The 13,791-nt window shown below is 38.7% G+C and overlaps 1 pseudogene; it reads right to left on the bottom strand.

The window, feature by feature from the left end:
- Positions 1–10,070: 10,070 nt before the first annotated feature.
- Positions 10,071–13,791, bottom strand: part of LOC111156669 — a 49,815-nt pseudogene continuing 46,094 nt past the window's right edge.

Below are 13,791 nucleotides of genomic sequence, written 5' to 3'. Positions count from 1 at the left end.
GGATCTTTCTATCCTGACAATGAAGTTGATTTGTTACACAGCAGTAGACTTTTGTTTTCCTGTTTGAAGATTTTTGTAATTCATTGGCAGTTCTTGCTCTGAGCAGCTTTTCTCTTTATAAAGCTGGATGAATAGAACAATAGAAGGTACAAGAGATTGGGCTTATCATGTATGGATGTTAGAAAATTCTCTGAAAGCGTATTTTTTTTTCTTCCTAATTCCCCTTACAAAATCCCAGCATACATTATTTTCCTCTGAGTTTTTCGTTAATTTGTTTGTTTGGTCTTTCTGAAAAGTGGAGAGGGAAAAGCAGTCGTAATTCAAAGTTTCTTTTCAGTATTTGATATGTAAACCTCAGTGTACTTGCACTCTGGACTGTTGGAATACATTTTTTTTTTTTTTTTTGAGAATTAACTTTGGTAAATTAAACCTCAGCTAAAGAATAAAACTCATTTGAATTTTTTGTTTTGGAGCTTCTCAATGAATTTCCTTCCCCGCCCCCCTCCGTGAATTTCTAAGACTTGCTTGATTTCCAGGTGTTTTCTCTTTGGGCTAATGGGTCTAAAATATAACTTAAAAAACAAATTGGGAAGCCATTTTTGACAACAGATTTAGTTGAGATCAGAGATGTAAGATGTATCCAGACATTTCAGACCCAACAAGAATGCTGAAGGAAAAGCTGAGGAAAATTAGAAGACCAAATTATGGAAGTAACTGATTTGGAAAAGATCCCCTGGAACATCAACAACCTAGTGGTCCCACTAGGGATTAAGAAATGTAAGTGATTTGGGCCATTTTACTTGCTTTGAAAACCACACAAAAAATTAGTTTTTCCATTTTACTTAGGGTTTGGAACTTCTATGTGCAAAATGAATTCAAACAGATGTGTTTGATTTCAAATGTTCTCCCCAAAAACCATGTCTGTATCTCCACAGAATAAAGTGACATGGGGCAAAGTGGAAAATGGGGGTCCTTATGTAATTATGCATTTATCTTATTTCCCTCCAGATGGAGAAACAGTCAGACCCAAGTCAAGGTGGCTGCAAACGACCTCTGAAAACATATGTTGAGTTTCATAAAACTATAAGGCAAAATTAAACTTGGAAATCCAAAGATTTCATTGAGCTCCAGGGAAGAAGATGAAAGAGGTGGGGGAAGGGATAGAATATTTGAAGGAGAAGACCTTCTTGAAAATCTCTGAATTTCATCTGTTTACATTGGTATTTTGTAGTTGTCTATTGGGGTCCTTTTAATGAGAGTTAGGCATGTCATTTGTCTCAGTCTAAGGTGCTGGTTATAACTAATACACACACTCATATATGGTACTATCACCACCATCAACATCACTATTATCACCACCATCACCATCACCATTACCTTCACCAACACACCACCACCCTCAATGTTTGAAGTCACACTCCAGCTCCCAAGCTAAAAGCAAGGACAAAACATTAGTATGCAGAAGTCAGCATACCCTGGATTCATATTTAGCAAGTCTGAGGAGGATTAAAGTCCTAAATTAACAGCCATCTTTTACAAAATTCCTCCAAATCAACCCTTCTCCTATGTCATAGATCATGCATCAACATCAGATCTTATTTGGCATTTTACTCCACAATTCAGCCAAACCCTTATTTATGTAATTTAACTTATTTCAGGTCTACATCTCATTGATGTTCCTTTCATTTTTACTTAACTATATTCTTTGTATTTACTTTGATACATCATTGCATAGTTAGATGAATGGGAATAGCTCTGTGTTTTTTAAGTTGCTAACACTAAGATAACCACTTACTCTTTTGAGTATCTTAAGGAGAAATCTAACCTCAATACATGTGCCAGCAAATGCATGGATTCTTTGTGCTGAAATTTTTGGGGATCATGACTAATGTCCAGTGCAGAGCACATTTAATGACTTTTGGTGTTAGTTGGGCTTGTTTCACCGTTTGAAAATCAGCATTTGAAAATCTGTTTTCAGAGAAAGTACCAATCTCAAATGAGAAGTGTGCTTTCTTTTTCATCTTGGTTCCTGTAGTAATAGAGATAATATTTAAGTAAAGACTTTATTGTTTTCTTGATATGTGTATTCTACCAGGCAATTTAAGATTTATAACCTCATTTAAATTATTCAAGAAAGTTATAAGGGAGTGCCTGGGTGGCTCAGTCAGTTAAGCATCTGCCTTCGGCTCAGGTCATGATTTCAGGGTCCTGCAATCGAACTCTGCACCCTGCATTGGGATCCCTGGTTAGTGGGGAGCCTGCTTCTCTCTTTCCCCCCATTGCTCCCCTTGCTTGTGCTCTCTCTCTGTGTCAAATAAATAAATAAAGTCTTTTAAAAAAACAAAAAAGTTATGAAGTAGGTAAGTGCTTTGCATAGTGCCTTTCATATAGAAAGTGTTAAAAAAATATGAACTGATGTTAAGTGGTATAATGCTGTGGCCCAGAGAAGTTAAATCAAGTGCTCCTGGCCCCATAGCTAATGAGCATTAAGGCCAGAATTCAGGTCTAGTCTTATATGATTCAGAAGCCCAATTTTCTATTTCACCAGGAATTTCCCCTATGATAGTAGATCACACACCTATACTGTGGGTTATCAAGGGACTAGTATGGATCCACTCTAATTTTATTCCCAGCCTCCTTTGGACCCGGGGCGGGGGTTAGAGAACATTCATAGCTTTGTAACAGAACTAAATCAGCCCCAAGAGACTGCATTTGTAATCTTGAATCAGTCCAGCCATTATCTATCTGGAGACAACCCTGAAGAAAATAAGTAACTGGTAGCTTCTTTCTCAACAACTCCCTCCACCATAACCTCCACATATTCATGCATGAACACAGACACATACACATGCACATACATTTACACAGCCAGATCCCCGTTCACACATCTCCAGGTCCTGCCTTTCTCTTCTTCTAGCTTTCAAGGCCTATTGTCATTGACTCTTACTAATACTAGGATTGGTAAGTAGGAAGTTCCTATTTCCTGCAGGTAGACTTTGGACCAACTCAGAAGGCTTTGCTTCAGCAGAAGCCAATAGAGCTTACATGAAGAGCAATCTTTTCTCTGGAGTTTCAGAGAAGGTATCACTTCTTTATGAGATAGTACTTGACTCAGAGGATCTTGGTATAATTTATAGATTCTTGATTATCTAGTAATTAGCTTCTAGATTTTCTTCCAAAAAATTTTATTTTGAGGATGCCTGGCTGGCTTAATCAATAAAGCATGAGAATCTTGATCTTAAAGTTGTGTAGACTATAAAGATTACTTAGAAGTAAAATCCTCAAAAGAGAAAACTTTATTTTTAAATAATTATAGCCTCACAGAAAGTTGCAAAAATCATACAGAGTCCTAATACTCTTCTATCTTCTCCCAATAGAAACACCTTGGATGACTACAGTATGATAACAAAGCCAGGAAACTGACATTATATGGTTAACTATACTAGAGATCTTAAGCAGATGTCACCAGATTTTACCTGTACTCTTTTATGTATGTTCATCTGTGTGTGTGTGTGTGTGTGTGTGTGTGTGTGTGTGTATAATTCTATGCATTTTTATCTCATGTATAGATTCATGTAACCACTACCGTAAGCACATTCTGAGCTGTTTTTTCCCCACAAAACAACCCTCTCACCCTACCTCTTTATAGTCATATTATCTGCGTCCCTGGTTCCTAGAAATAAATATATATATATATATAACATCTCCATACTTTGGTCACCTCCTTAAAGTTACATAAATGGGATCATGCAGTATGTAATGTAATCGTCTAAGATTGGCTTTTTTAATTCAGCCTGTGTGATTCATTCAAGCTGTAGTATGTATCATTTGTTCATTCCTTTTTATTACCGAATAGTGTCCCAGTGTACAGATGTACTTTAGTCTAGCCATTCATGGTTCCAAGGACATTTGGGTTGTTTCGAGGTTTCATTATCACAAGTAAGGTTACTGTGAACATTTGTGTGCAAGTTTGTATGTGAACACGTTTTTAATACTCTGGGATAGATGCTAATGAGGGCCCCTTAGAGTAAGCATATGTTTTATTTTATAAGAAAGTGCAAAGCTATTTTCCAGAGAGGCTTCACCATTCTGTATTTCCCAGAAATGGCAGAGAGATTCACTATCTCCACCTCCTTGCCAGCATTTGGTATTTTCATTATTTTTTTAAAATTTTAGCTATTTTAATTAATGTATAGTATTATCTCAAATATCTCATTGTGGCTTTATTTTGCATTTCCCTAATGACTAATAATGTTGAACAAATTTTCATGTACTTGTCATCTATATACATCTATATATCCTGTCTGGTTAAATGTCTGTTCAAGTTTTTATTTTTTAATTGAATTATTTGTTTATTTACTGCTCTTTTTTTTTTTTTCCAAAAATTTTGTTGGGACACCTGGATGGTTCAGCTGGTTGTGTGTCTGATTCTTGATTTCATTCAGGTCATTATCTCAGGATTATGAGATCAAGCCCCATGTTGGGCTTCAGACTGAGAGTATAGCGTGCTTAAAATTTTGTCTCTCCCTGTGCCCATCTCCTCCAGCTCTCTCTTTCTCTTAAAAAAAAAAAAGAAAGAAAAGAAATTTTGTTTTACTGTGAAATGATTTCCACAAAAGTCTAGTTAACATCTGTTGCAAATTTATTCTTCTTGTGATGAGGACTTTAAATCTACTCTCAGCAACTTTCAAATGTGTAGTACAGTATTATTAATTATAGTTACATTCTGTACATTATATCCTGCGACTTATTTATTTTATAACTGGAAGTTTGTAACTTTTTTTTAAGATGTAAACAGTGGTATATTTTAGAATTACATCTTTATCACTATCATTATTCCCTGTTTTGAAGACTGAATATGCAACGCACATCCTTGCAGGAATTCTCAGATCATTTAATGTGTTTAGTTAGTCCTATTCCTACTTCGTTTTTTTTTTCTTTATTTGTCATTTTTTAAACTTATCTGACTATGGCTACCTTTTAAAAGTTTTTTAACTTACTTTTTACATTTCTTTTCAGTGTTCCAGAATTCATTGTTTATGCACCACACCCAGTGCTCCATGCAATACGTGTCCTCCACAATACCCACCACCAGGCTCACCCAACCTCCCACACTCCCTCCCCTCCAAAACCCTCAGTTAGTTCCTCAGAGTCCACAGTCTCTCATGGTTTGTCCCCCCCTCCAATTTTCCCCAACTCCCTTCTCCTCTCCATCTCCCCATGTCCTCCGTGTTATTCCTTATGCTCCACAAATAAGCAAAACCATAGATAATTGACTCTCTCTGCTTGACTTATTTCACTCAGCATAATCTCTTCCAGTCCCATCCATGTTGATACAAAATTTGAGTATTCATCCTTTCTGATGGAGGCATAATATTCTATAGTCTGTAACTTTTGATCCCCTTCATCCATTTCACACACCTCCACCTGTCACCTCTGATAATCACCAATCTAGTCTTGGTATCTATGAGCTCATTTTCATCTTTAAAAAAAAAATTCTACATATAAGAGAGATCATACAGTATTTGCCTTTCTCTGTTTCACTTATTTCATTTATCTTACTTCAGAAATTTGATTAAGCCAGTATTCATGATAATATTCCTTCCTCCTACTCACCCTTAATTAGGATTTAATTGTTCCTATCTCCTTGCTTTTGATCTGGTAGGCTCTTCTCTATCAAATGCTTTCCCCTCTATCCTAAGTTTATCCTGAGTTATCCATTCTGAATGATTAGCACAAATCCTTTCTCCTCCAAGAAACCTTCCTTAGTGGATCAAACCCCTCATGGTTTCCCTTTTCTTGACCTTTGATTACCTTTTTATAGTCATTACTGTACAACATAATGAAGGAAAGTGTAGGTAATCTCTGCTTAGGGTGCTATCTGTTTTCACCTACCTGGTGCTGTATTTGGACCCTAAGGATCCACTATTTGTAAGAGTGCACGAATCTTTTATGTCCCACTAAGGGGAAAAAATGTTAACTTTAAAATATGGTATACTACCAAATATAACACATGCTGATTTTAGAGATGCTAAAATGTGAGGGCAATATGAATCTTGGAATGGAAAATGTAACACTTTATATAGACTGTATTTGTATTGATGGGTTCATGTTTAAGGTATGTGTTCAAGGTCACCCCTGTGGTAGAGTCAGGTTTTGCATGGCTACCATGTTCTGGGACCAATTAGAAATCTCTTTCTGCTAGTTAGTCTTGAAGGTTTCATACATGCTGGTTGTGTCCTTGGATACTTAGAGGATTCTTGACCTCAAAACACTAATCACAGTATTAACATATGATCCAACAATTCTGCTTCTAAGAATTGAAAGCAGGGACTCTAACAGATAATTGTACATATTTGTAGCAGCATTACTTACAGTAGGAAAAAGAAAGAACCCCATGTCCACTGGTGATGAATAGAAAATGAAATGTATTTCCATACATTGGGACATTATTTGTCCTTTAAAAGAAAGAAAACTCTGACACATGCTACAACGTGGATGAACCTTGAGGACATTTTGCTAAATGAAATAAGCCTGTCACAAAAAGACAAGTATTATATGACTCCACTTATATAAGGTACCTAGCCAAACTCAGGGAGACAGAAAATAGAATGAGGAAGAAAGAATGTAGAATTTTTGCTTGATAGGTTTCAGTTTGGGAATATGAGTAAGTTCTGGAGATAGATAATTGTGAATTACTTAATGCCACAGAAATGTACACTTAAAATAACTAAAAGGGTAAATTTGTTTTGTATATGTATCACAATAATTTTTATTAAAAAGTTCCTTGAGTGCTAAGATCATGGCCATTTTTTGAGGGGTTTCCCCAAAGTAAGCCATAGCAAACCTTCAATGAGTGGATATTGGCAGATTATTCAGGAAGAAATCCTCACCCTCAGCAAGCTTATAATCTTACTGTAGTGTTTTCTGGTACATACAGATATGTGTGGAACCTGCACATCCAAGATGAGATAGTAGCAAGTGTGTGATAGTGGAAAAGAGGATCTGTGCGAAGACTAAGTAATTAATTCTAAGTAAGGGAAAGTCACTTCCAAGGGGGAACAATTTAGGAGGGTTTCATGGAATAAATGTCTTAAACTGAGTCTTAAAGAATATGTTAGTAATTAGAGTAGAATGTGTCCGGCTTCAAGGTGGATGGACAAGCAGAAGAAAAGGCTTGGAGGCCCGTAAGTTCAGAGGGGAGGTCAGGGACAAGAAGGCCACTGTGAGCAAGTGGTTAGAGATGGCACAGGATTGGAAGGGGCTAGTTGAGAAAGAATATAGAAAGCAAGGATGAACGTTTATTTGTTTATTTATAAATTGTGGTAAAATACACATAATAAGAGGGGTGCCTGGGTGGCTCAGTGGGTTAAGCCTCTGCCTTTGGCTTAGGTCATGATCTCAGGGTCCTGGGATCGAGCCCTGCATCGGGGCTCTCTGCTCAGCAGGGAGCCTGCTTCCCCTGCTCTCTCTGCCTGCCTCTCTGCCTACTTGTGATCTCTCTCTCTGTCAAATAAATAAATAAAATCTTTTAAAAACACACATAACAAGATTTATCATTTTAACTAATTTTAGTTTACAGCTTAATGCATTAAGTACATTCATATTGTTGTGAAACCATTACTACCAACCATGTCCAGGACTTTTTAAATCTTCCTATACTGAAACTCTGTACCTATTAAAAAATATCCCCCCATTTCCCCTTACCCTATCAAGGGAGGTTTAGTTTTGAGCTAACAATTAAGCATGAGTCCTCTTTCTGGGTATTGGGAGACTAGGAGAAGGTGTTTATTCCCCCTTGAGCTGGTTCAAATAAAGGGGCTTCATGGGGAGGAGGAGCAAAGAACTGTGGGCATTCTCAATACAGTCTCAGAATGGAGCCATAATGGGGGGCAGGGGATCCCATATCTGGATTTATATTGGCCCTGGAAGCCTGAGCAAGCATTTACAGATTCCGCCTCTAGTGCTCTCAGAATGATTTAGCTCCCCTTAGTTTGTCTGGTCAACTAACAATTACTCTTTTCAGGTTTTGGAATGGTTCCTGGTCAAAGGCTGTGGGTGGCTGAGGCATAAAACATGTCCCAGAGCAGCCAGGCAGGAAGGAGTCGTAGCTCTGGAGGCAGACAGAGCAAGCATATTGGGTAGGATACAAAAAGAATCCATGTGATATTTCGAGAAGATTCTTTGGTCCAGCTGGGTTTTAAAAGGACATAGAGGCCAGGGAAATTTTCATGGTTGTCATAGTAACCCATGTATGATATAGAGGCCCTATGTTAATGAGAAGGTGACAAAGAGAGCTGATCCCAGAGATGTGGCAGGAGTTGGAGAATAGAGAGGTACAGCCATGAAGGATGAAGAGGGGACCAAAGAAGGAGGGTGGAACAAAGACGAGGCCAACATTTGAACTTTGAGTATCTTACATATCACTTGTGACTGTGTTCCTAAAGAGCTCTGGCCATAGACTTACTTCATTTCATCCTTATTTATAACTGTCTTCAATAAGGCAACACCATACAAGGGACCTCTGGTGGAGAATGGATCTAATTTGAACTCTGGTGCTCTTAATAGTAGCATGACTTTAAGAAGTCATCAAATTCTCTGAATCCTAATTTACCCATTTGTGAAATGGGACTAATAATAGGACCTGCCTCATAAAGTCATTCTAGAGATCAATAATAAGGAGAGTTTGGCACTTGGGTAAGGTACTCAGGATGGAGCAGAGGTATCATTAGTTTATTAAATCAGTGTTTTCCAAACCTCTCAATCTTTCTTTGTCCTAGGCAGAGTTCTAATATGGCCCTGGAAAATTCTACCCCCTTCATGCACACACCCTCACAGTTTCTTCCTGTGCATGTAAATGGAACTGTGGATATGGTGGGATTTCATTCCTGTCATTGAATCATTAATCAATTGATTTTGAACTCATTAAAAGGCAAAATTATTCAGGGTGGGTCTGGGCCAATAAGAGCACCCTGTAAGGGAGGACTGGGCCTTTCCTGAAGTCAGAGATTGAAAGCCAGAATCTTCTGCTGGCCTAGAAGAAGCAAAGTCCATGTTGTGAAGGCAACATGGTAGGGAACAGTGGGAAGCTTCTAGAAGCTGAGTATCAGACCTACAGTTACAAGGAATGCAATTCTACTTGTAAGCACTGAGCTTGGAAGAGGAGCTAAGCTCAGAATGAGGTTCTAACCCTGGCTGACACCTGAATGCAGTTTGGTGAGACCCTGGGCAGAAAACCCAGCCAGCCTGTGTCCAGATCCCGACCCTTGGAAACTGTGAGATTATAAGTCTGTATTGTTTTAAGCTGATCAATTTGTGGCAGTGTGTTACACAGCAAGAAATAACTAACACATTCCAAGTCATCTTCTGCCTCCACCATTCTGCTGAGCCTGCACCTGTCAAGGTGTTCAGTGTTCTCCAATTTGTCCTCCAATTACAGGTCACTTCTCTTTCCTTATCTGAATCCATCTTTGGGTGACAGTTTTGCTTTCTAAAATTCTTTCCCCTTTCAACTTCTGTGTCCTACACTTCTTTCATTTTCTTTCTGCAATAATACTTTTTGTTTCTTTATCTTTCCCTGGCTCCTTCTCCTCCTTTCCTCAATCTCAGAATGTTAGAGTCCTGGGGCTTAGTCTTGGGTAGTCTTCACTATCTTTCTCTTCTGATATGATTCCATTCAGTCCCATGGCTTTCAAAATCTCCTGTATGTCAATGACTTGGAGAACAATATCTAGAAACTTGATCTCCTCTGTGGACTCCAAACACATATCTACACTTGATATTTCTTCTGGGTTGTAACATGTCCAAGAGAAAATTCTTTCTTTTTTAAAAAAATGCTTAAAATTATTAACATTTATTGTAGTAATGCAACATGAATTTTTAATATAACCATATGAATTTTTCATTAAAATGTTCAACAATTTCCTACCGAAGCATGCCCAAAGTTATAAAAATCCGCTCTTTTAAAGTAACCTATAGTGAATTAATCCAAGTAATTGTGGCACTTTAGAAAGGATATTTACTCCACTGCATGTTTTAAGTAGCTAAGGGATAGCTTGATCAATAGCAAGTTACTGGAAATAATTTAAAAAGCATGGCTTCCTTTCAGGAGTGAGTTGTTTGGGATGACCAGGGAACGATGAGGTCTCATGAACATTGTGCAATCCCAAAAAAAGCATCATCACTCATTCTAATCCAAGACCTCCACTGGCATGAGAAGGGGCTCCAAAGCAGAAGGAATCAGTGTATGCCTCAATTTTCTCCAAATCAATTCCATGATGTAAGGCTCACTCTGTTAGCAGATGGGGATCATGCATTCTTTGAGTTCCTGATAGTATTTCTTTTTCTCTCTTTAACATAGTGTAAGAATTGGACTGTTTAAGATTTCTTGGGTCAGGCATGGTATAGAAAGGTCTTATAGCCAATGGATATTTATCAAGAATATAAAAGTCTGTATCATACTTTTCCTTCACCAAATGACCCAACAGTTTTCCATTGGGTGTACTCAGATCTTCATCTCCCATTTCGATTCCAGCTTCCTTAAGCATAGCCAACACTTCACAATACTCAAGTCTTAAAGTTGGCTCCAAAAGTTTGAATGGCTCACACAGAAATTGTTTATTCACTGAATTTTAGTTTTCAACCTTTCTGGGAATCCTTTGAATGTTAGTATTAAGGTCTCAACAATTTCTTCCACAATGTCATGGTAATGGTAATTAAAAGCCATTTCAATAGGGCGCCTGGGTGGCTCAGTGGGTTAAAGCCTCTGCCTTTGGCTCAGGCCTTGATCCCAGAGTCCTGGGATCAAGCCCTGCATTGAGCCCTGAGCCCTGCATTGAGCCCTGAGCCCTGCATCGAGCCCTGAGCCCTGCATCCGGCTCTCTGCTCCGCAGGGAGCCTGCTTCCCTTCCTCTTTCTCTGCCTGCCTCTCTGCCTACCTGTGATCTCTGTCTGTCAAATAAATAAATAAAATCTTAAAAAAAAAAAGCCATTTCAATGTCCAAACCAACAAATTCAGTTAGATGTCCATGGCTATTTGAGTCTACAGCTTTGAATACTGGTCCAATACAGAAAACCTTCTCAAAATCAGCACAAATACACATTTGCTTGTACAGCTGTTGAGACTGGGCGAACTATGCAATATTTTTAAAATATGACACAGTAAATGACTTCTCCTTCACTGGCAACTGAGATAATTTTAGGAGTTTGGATCTCCCCAAAACCTTTGTTAATTAAATTTCTCAGAAAAAATGGCAGATGCCAGGGGTGCCTGGATGGCTCAGTGGGTTAAGCCTCTGCCTTCGGCTCAGATCATGATCTCAGGGTCCTGGGATTGAGAGCCCATTGGGCTCTCTGCTTAGCAGGAAGCCTGCTTCCCCACCTCTCTCTGTCTACCTCTCTGCCTACTTGTGATCTCTCTCTTTGTGTCAAATAAATAAATAAAATAAATCTTTAAAAAACAATAAAAGAAAATCTTAAAAAAAAAATGTCAGATGCCAGACTGGAAAGGGAAGACTGCTTAACTAGTTGATAAGTCCTAAGATCAAGGACTCTATCCTGGTTAACGGTAGCTCTTCCTTGCTCTTCTCCTTCCACTTCAGGTCCAACTGCATCATTCAGCTGCAGGGGCAAGAGGGGTTCAGTCAAACTGGTCACATAAATCTTTTGAACATGTAACTCTACGCCTTGCTATGTACAGCTTCCAATTTTCTGATTCACTTTTTTCACTACACCTTCTACATCTACGATGCTCTCTTTGTTAATGTTGGCAGCAAATTTAACCATCTGCTTGCTTGCATGGTCTCCCATTGCCATGAGGGCCTGGACATTAAACTGTTGCTGACATAGGACTATGAAACACTGCTTCCCTTTAGCTCTACTTGTATGAGCATTTGCACGCACCCAAACAAGTCCTTCAGCTTTGTGTACTGTTAAAGTCACTAAATGAAACCAAAACTCGATCTGGTTTTTCTTGTGACTGTATCACTAATGATTCTACATTATCTTTCTTTAGCATAATCTTTTACCACATCCATGATGTCCTGTGGCTTCTCCTGACTTTCGTGGCTTGTGCTGGCACTGGGGATTGGGACAATAGTACCGGGCACCGTCTCCACACTCCATCGAAGGCTTCCATAGGGCAGATCCCCAAGAGAGAATTCTTATTTCCATTCTATTTAGACTTGTGCCTCCTGTGGTGAATGACACCACTTTTCACCCAATGGCTGAAGCCAATATCAGAGTCTTTATTAGCTAAGATCAATCACCCCAGCCAGCATAGTAACTACTTTCTTTTCCTGTTGAATCAGAGACATAAGAAGCTTACCATGGCTGGGTGGCATTCTTAACTTCCAGTTCAAGGGGATCGTTGCTGTGTTTTCTAGTGGAGGCATTTCTCCCTCTGTAATTTAGTTCTCTAGACCAGCAAGGTATAAGATTACAGGAATAGGAAACAAAAATTTTGCTGGTGAATCACTAGATGAAATAGTGAATCACAATACTCCAATTTCTACCCCCTTAATTTCTGGATCCATGAATCCTGTCTACGGGAGAAACAGCACCATATATCGGACACTGATTCAGAACATATGTAGCCAGAATTCTGAAAACTCTGGTCCCAGCCCTTCAGGGTACCCAGCTAGCATGATAACTTAATCTTCAAAGGGCCATTTTACCCTTCTAGTAAGTAAGCTTCAGAATGGTGGAGAACAAGGTGAGACCAGTGAATTTCATGAGGCCTGGCCCACTGCCACTCTTCATTTGCTGTGAAGAGAATTCTTTGATTAGAAACAATATTATGTGGAATACCATGACTATAGATAAAATATTTGGACAGATGCATTTCACGCAAGGAAGGCAAATCTATATCAGAGTGAGTGTTTATTCCAATAAATGTTGCCCCTTCCATGAAAGAAGCAGTCTAATGTAATTAACCTAACAGCAGGCAGTTAGCAGATTACCCCAGGTAATCGTTCCATACCCAGACTCAGTGTTAGTCTCTGTTACTGGAAGATTGGGTGCTCAGCAGGGGCCATAGCCAGATCAGCCCTGATGAATACAAGTTTATGTTGCTGAGTCCATGCATGACTTCCATCCCTGCCCCCATGGCCATTTATTCATGAGTCCATTGTGCATTAATAGGGTGAGGCAGGGAAGACCACTCTGCATTGAGGGAAATACTGCTCCCTCCCCAGAGAAAGAAGGGCTCTTGTGAAGTCATTCCCTATTTCTTCATGTGGAAAGGAGACAGATGAACCAAGGAACATGCTTTTATGTTGGTTGCTCTTGGGTGTCCCTTCTCAATTAAAAGCACTTTAAAATTGTATATGTTGTCTTTTCCCCTCTCCCACCCAAGATTTTGATGAACGCTCTACCTTTCCCTCAAGGGTCTGCTTTGTGAAAAATACAAATTTTCCTAGAGTCCTACAGTTTCTTTTCAGAACTACTGTTACAGAGTTTTTTGGAATACAACAATTTTATTAGAATTCAATGATAGAAATCTTTGGGATCAGAGAAGTATAAGTGAATTTTACTTGGGAAACTTAGAGCTTGACAAACTTGAAGACATTTAAAGGAGAGGGCAACCCTCCCTCCCACCGAAAAAAACCCAAAACAACAGTGATGGCTCAGGATATAATATGGATGGTTGGAGTGTTATAGTCCAAAAGGACACAACATTTACAGCATTTGAAGGAATCCTGGGGTAGAAATGTAATGACCTAAAATAAGGAAAATGTTCATATAGTGAGATGAAATCTCTGCTTGCTTTGTTACATTTACAAATACAATATA

This window comes from Enhydra lutris, unplaced genomic scaffold, assembly GCF_002288905.1.
Source record: "Enhydra lutris kenyoni isolate GAN:26980312 unplaced genomic scaffold, ASM228890v2 scaffoldscaffold48, whole genome shotgun sequence".
Lineage (NCBI taxonomy): Eukaryota > Metazoa > Chordata > Mammalia > Carnivora > Mustelidae > Enhydra > Enhydra lutris.
This window is presented reverse-complemented; position numbering and strand designations above follow the sequence as displayed.